Below are 5,000 nucleotides of genomic sequence, written 5' to 3' on the forward strand. Positions count from 1 at the left end.
GAAACACACTGATCGCATGCTAGTCAGCTGGTTTTGTCAGGGCCAGTGGCGCAATGGATAACGCGTCTGACTACGGATCAGAAGATTCTAGGTTCGACTCCTGGCTGGCTCGGCGGCAACTTTTGACCCCGCGCCGGGAGGACCGCCACGATGGCCTTCTGCCCTCTGCTGGCCAGTAGATTTGCCGCGGCCTTCAGTTTGTCTACATGTACTCTCTCGTCAAAAGCCAGTCAGTCGCTCCCGGACCTCAGTCACACTCCTTTCAGTCTAGCACAAATGCATGCGCGCCTTTGCTTTTCTACAAGACGGTGGCAGAGTGCCTCCTCCCATATGGTCTAGCGGTTAGGATTCCTGGTTTTCAACCAGGCGGCCCGGGTTCGACTCCCGGTATGGGAAGCGCTTTTGCCTTCCCGTCAATGTGGGCTCCTTACCAGTAGAGCCCTCGGCTTAAGGCATTGCCCCCCAAAAGTGCAGTCTGTCTCCACCTGCATGGGCTCTCCTTCACCTGCTGGACACCTTTCACATGGCTAAAGACTGTCTCCTTCAGCTTTGCCAACCGTGCCCTTCTTCAGCTGCTTTTCCCAGCCTTCAGCATCACTCCAACTCTTTCACACGCACATGTGTGCCGAGAGGCAGGGAAACGTCAGCGTTTGGCCATTTGTGGATTGGTGCCTGTGGGTCGAGGCGGGTGTTTGGTGTTTTCTGCAAATTAGCAGCACACACAACTCGTTTACGGAGTGGAAACTGCAGCCGAGGAGTGCTCAGAGGAGCCAGCGCGAAACTCGTCAAAGGCTGGTCACAGAGCATGCACTCTGAGAGAGGAGCTTTACTGTGGCCGGAAGAGCACGCAGCCCGTGGTTAGCCGTGATCGTATAGTGGTTAGTACTCTGCGTTGTGGCCGCAGCAACCCCGGTTCGAATCCGGGTCACGGCAGCTTTTGCACATTTCTGGATTATTGCCCTCAAGCCCGGGAAAAAGTGGGTGTGCAAAGCTGGACCTCGCCATGTCGGCTCATCTCTTTTCTTGAGGCTTCGGAAGAATGGAAGAATGCAGCTCTGCGAACCGTGCTGCTGTCGCATCGTCTCTGGAAACACACTGATCGCATGCTAGTCTGTTGGGTCTGTCAGGGCCAGTGGCGCAATGGATAACGCGTCTGACTACGGATCAGAAGATTCTAGGTTCGACTCCTGGCTGGCTCGGCGGCAACTTTTGACCCCGCGCCGGGAGGACCGCCACGATGGCCTTCTGCCCTCTGCTGGCCAGTAGATTTGCCGCGGCCTTCAGTTTGTCTACATGTACTCTCTCGTCAAAAGCCAGTCAGTCGCTCCCGGACCTCAGTCACACTCCTTTCAGTATAGCACAAATGCATGCGCGCCTTTGCTTTTCTACAAGAAGGTGGCAGAGTGCCTCCTCCCATATGGTCTAGCGGTTAGGATTCCTGGTTTTCACCCAGGTGGCCCGGGTTCGACTCCCGGTATGGGAAGCGCTTTTGCCTTCCCGTCAACGTGGGCTCCTTACCAGTAGAGCCCTCGGCCTAAGGCATTGCCCCCCAACAGTGCAGTCTGTCTCCACCTGCATGGGCTCTCCTTCACCTGCTGGACACCTTTCACATGGCTAAAGACTGTCTCCTTCAGCTTTGCGAACCGTGCCCTTCTTCAGCTGCTTTTCCCAGCCTTCAGCATCACTCCAACTCTTTCACACGCACATGTGTGCCGAGAGGCAGGGAAACGTCAGCGTTTGGCCATTTGTGGATTGGTGCCTGTGGGTCGAGGCGGGTGTTTGGTGTTTTCTGCAAATTAGCAGCACACACAACTCGTTTACGGAGTGGAAACTGCAGCCGAGGAGTGCTCAGAGGAGCCAGCGCGAAACTCGTCAAAGGCTGGTCACAGAGCACGCACTCTGAGAGAGGAGCTTTACTGTGGCCGGAAGAGCACGCAGCCCGTGGTTAGCCGTGATCGTATAGTGGTTAGTACTCTGCGTTGTGGCCGCAGCAACCCCGGTTCGAATCCGGGTCACGGCAGCTTTTGCACATTTCTGGATTATTGCCCTCAAGCCCGGGAAAAAGTGGGTGTGCAAAGCTGGACCTCGCCATGTCTGCTCATCTCTTGTCTTGAGGCTTCGGAAGAATGGAAGAATGCAGCTCTGCGAACCGTGCTGCTGTCGCATCGTCTCTGGAAACACACTGATCGCATGCTAGTCAGCTGGTTTTGTCAGGGCCAGTGGCGCAATGGATAACGCGTCTGACTACGGATCAGAAGATTCTAGGTTCGACTCCTGGCTGGCTCGGCGGCAACTTTTGACCCCGCGCCGGGAGGACCGCCACGATGGCCTTCTGCCCTCTGCTGGCCAGTAGATTTGCTGCGGCCTTCAGTTTGTCTACATGTCCTCTCTCGTCAAAAGCCAGTCAGTCGCTCCCGGACCTCAGTCACACTCCTTTCAGTCTAGCACAAATGCATGCGCGCCTTTGCTTTTCTACAAGACGGTGGCAGAGTGCCTCCTCCCATATGGTCTAGCGGTTAGGATTCCTGGTTTTCACCCAGGTGGCCCGGGTTCGACTCCCGGTATGGGAAGCGCTGTTGCCTTCCCGTCAATGTGGGCTCCTTACCAGTAGAGCCCTCGGCTTAAGGCATTGCCCCCCAACAGTGCAGTCTGTCTCCACCTGCATGGGCTCTCCTTCACCTGCTGGACACCTTTCACATGGCTAAAGACTGTCTCCTTCAGCTTTGCGAACCGTGCCCTTCTTCAGCTGCTTTTCCCAGCCTTCAGCATCACTCCAACTCTTTCACACGCACATGTGTGCCGAGAGGCAGGGAAACGTCAGCGTTTGGCCATTTGTGGATTGGTGCCTGTGGGTCGAGGCGGGTGTTTGGTGTTTTCTGGAAATTAGCAGCACACACAACTCGTTTACGGAGTGGAAACTGCAGCCGAGAAGTGCTCAGAGGAGCCAGCGCGAAACTCGTCAAAGGCTGGTCACAGAGCACGCACTCTGAGAGAGGAGCTTTACTGTGGCCGGAAGAGCACGCAGCCCGTGGTTAGCCGTGATCGTATAGTGGTTAGTACTCTGCGTTGTGGCCGCAGCAACCCCGGTTCGAATCCGGGTCACGGCAGCTTTTGCACATTTCTGGATTATTTCCCTCAAGCCCGGGAAAAAGTGGGTGTGCAAAGCTGGACCTCGCCATGTCGGCTCATCTCTTTTCTTGAGGCTTCGGAAGAATGGAAGAATGCAGCTCTGCGAACCGTGCTGCTGTCGCATCGTCTCTGGAAACACACTGATCGCATGCTAGTCAACTGGTTTTGTCAGGGCCAGTGGCGCAATGGATAACGGGTCTGACTACGGATCAGAAGGTTCTAGGTTCGACTCCTGGCTGGCTCGGCGGTAACTTTTGACCCCGCGCCGGGAGGACCGCCACGATGGCCTTCTGCCCTCTGCTGGCCAGTAGATTTGCCGCGGCCTTCAGTTTGTCTACATGTACTCTCTCGTCAAAAGCCAGTCAGTCGCTCCCGGACCTCAGTCACACTCCTTTCAGTCTAGCACAAATGCATGCGCGCCTTTGCTTTTCTACAAGACGGTGGCAGAGTGCCTCCTCCCATATGGTCTAGCGGTTAGGATTCCTGGTTTTCACCCAGGCGGCCCGGGTTCGACTCCCGGTATGGGAAGCGCTTTTGCCTTCCCGTCAATGTGGGCTCCTTACCAGTAGAGCCCTCGGCTTAAGGCATTGCCCCCCAACAGTGCAGTCTGTCTCCACCTGCATGGGCTCTCCTTCACCTGCTGGACACCTTTCACATGGCTAAAGACTGTCTCCTTCAGCTTTGCCAACCGTGCCCTTCTTCAGCTGCTTTTCCCAGCCTTCAGCATCACTCCAACTCTTTCACACGCACATGTGTGCCGAGAGGCAGGGAAACGTCAGCGTTTGGCAATTTGTGGATTGGTGCCTGTGGGTCGAGGCGGGTGTTTGGTGTTTTCTGCAAATTAGCAGCACACACAACTCATTTACGGAGTGGAAACTGCAGCCGAGGAGTGCTCAGAGGAGCCAGCGCGAAACTCGTCAAAGGCTGGTCACAGAGCACGCACTCTGAGAGAGGAGCTTTACTGTGGCCGGAAGAGCACGCAGCCCGTGGTTAGCCGTGATCGTGTAGTGGTTAGTACTCTGCGTTGTGGCCGCAGCAACCCCGGTTCGAATCCGGGTCACGGCAGCTTTTGCACATTTCTGGATTATTGCCCTCAAGCCCGGGAAAAAGTGGGTGTGCAAAGCTGGACCTCGCCATGTCTGCTCATCTCTTGTCTTGAGGCTTCGGAAGAATGGAAGAATGCAGCTCTGCGAACCGTGCTGCTGTCGCATCGTCTCTGGAAACACACTGATCGCATGCTAGTCAGCTGGTTTTGTCAGGGCCAGTGGCGCAATGGATAACGCGTCTGACTACGGATCAGAAGATTCTAGGTTCGACTCCTGGCTGGCTCGGCGGCAACTTTTGACCCCGCGCCGGGAGGACCGCCACGATGGCCTTCTGCCCTCTGCTGGCCAGTAGATTTGCCGCGGCCTTCAGTTTGTCTACATGTCCTCTCTCGTCAAAAGCCAGTCAGTCGCTCCCGGACCTCAGTCACACTCCTTTCAGTCTAGCACAAATGCATGCGCGCCTTTGCTTTTCTACAAGACGGTGGCAGAGTGCCTCCTCCCATATGGTCTAGCGGTTAGGATTCCTGGTTTTCACCCAGGCGGCCCGGGTTCGACTCCCGGTATGGGAAGCGCTTTTGCCTTCCCGTCAATGTGGGCTCCTTACCAGTAGAGCCCTCGGCTTAAGGCATTGCCCCCCAACAGTGCAGTCTGTCTCCACCTGCATGGGCTCTCCTTCACCTGCTGGACACCTTTCACATGGCTAAAGACTGTCTCCTTCAGCTTTGCGAACCGTGCCCTTCTTCAGCTGCTTTTCCCAGCCTTCAGCATCACTCCAACTCTTTCACACGCACATGTGTGCCGAGAGGCAGGGAAACGTCAGCGTTT

The 5,000-nt window shown here is 55.9% G+C and overlaps 12 non-coding genes across 12 annotated transcripts; all 12 read left to right on the plus strand.

Annotated features, from left to right (window-relative positions):
- The first annotated feature begins 39 nt into the window (after positions 1-39).
- On the plus strand, positions 40-112 carry trnar-acg. Its single transcript has one exon. It is a non-coding gene; the product is annotated as a tRNA-Arg (tRNA).
- A 212-nt stretch (positions 113-324) lies between these two features.
- On the plus strand, positions 325-396 carry trnae-uuc. The gene has a single exon. It is a non-coding gene; the product is annotated as a tRNA-Glu (tRNA).
- A 465-nt stretch (positions 397-861) lies between these two features.
- On the plus strand, positions 862-933 carry trnah-gug. Its single transcript has one exon. It is a non-coding gene; the product is annotated as a tRNA-His (tRNA).
- Positions 934-1,126: 193 nt separating this feature from the next.
- trnar-acg lies at positions 1,127-1,199 on the plus strand. The gene has a single exon. It is a non-coding gene; the product is annotated as a tRNA-Arg (tRNA).
- Positions 1,200-1,411: 212 nt separating this feature from the next.
- trnae-uuc lies at positions 1,412-1,483 on the plus strand. The gene has a single exon. It is a non-coding gene; the product is annotated as a tRNA-Glu (tRNA).
- A 465-nt stretch (positions 1,484-1,948) lies between these two features.
- trnah-gug lies at positions 1,949-2,020 on the plus strand. The gene has a single exon. It is a non-coding gene; the product is annotated as a tRNA-His (tRNA).
- Positions 2,021-2,213: 193 nt separating this feature from the next.
- Positions 2,214-2,286, plus strand: trnar-acg. The gene has a single exon. It is a non-coding gene; the product is annotated as a tRNA-Arg (tRNA).
- A 212-nt stretch (positions 2,287-2,498) lies between these two features.
- Positions 2,499-2,570, plus strand: trnae-uuc. The gene has a single exon. It is a non-coding gene; the product is annotated as a tRNA-Glu (tRNA).
- Positions 2,571-3,035: 465 nt separating this feature from the next.
- Positions 3,036-3,107, plus strand: trnah-gug. Its single transcript has one exon. It is a non-coding gene; the product is annotated as a tRNA-His (tRNA).
- Positions 3,108-3,585: 478 nt separating this feature from the next.
- Positions 3,586-3,657, plus strand: trnae-uuc. Its single transcript has one exon. It is a non-coding gene; the product is annotated as a tRNA-Glu (tRNA).
- Positions 3,658-4,387: 730 nt separating this feature from the next.
- On the plus strand, positions 4,388-4,460 carry trnar-acg. The gene has a single exon. It is a non-coding gene; the product is annotated as a tRNA-Arg (tRNA).
- Positions 4,461-4,672: 212 nt separating this feature from the next.
- Positions 4,673-4,744, plus strand: trnae-uuc. The gene has a single exon. It is a non-coding gene; the product is annotated as a tRNA-Glu (tRNA).
- The last annotated feature ends 256 nt before the right edge of the window (positions 4,745-5,000 follow it).

Source organism: Alosa sapidissima, chromosome 10, assembly GCF_018492685.1.
Source record: "Alosa sapidissima isolate fAloSap1 chromosome 10, fAloSap1.pri, whole genome shotgun sequence".
NCBI lineage: Eukaryota > Metazoa > Chordata > Actinopteri > Clupeiformes > Clupeidae > Alosa > Alosa sapidissima.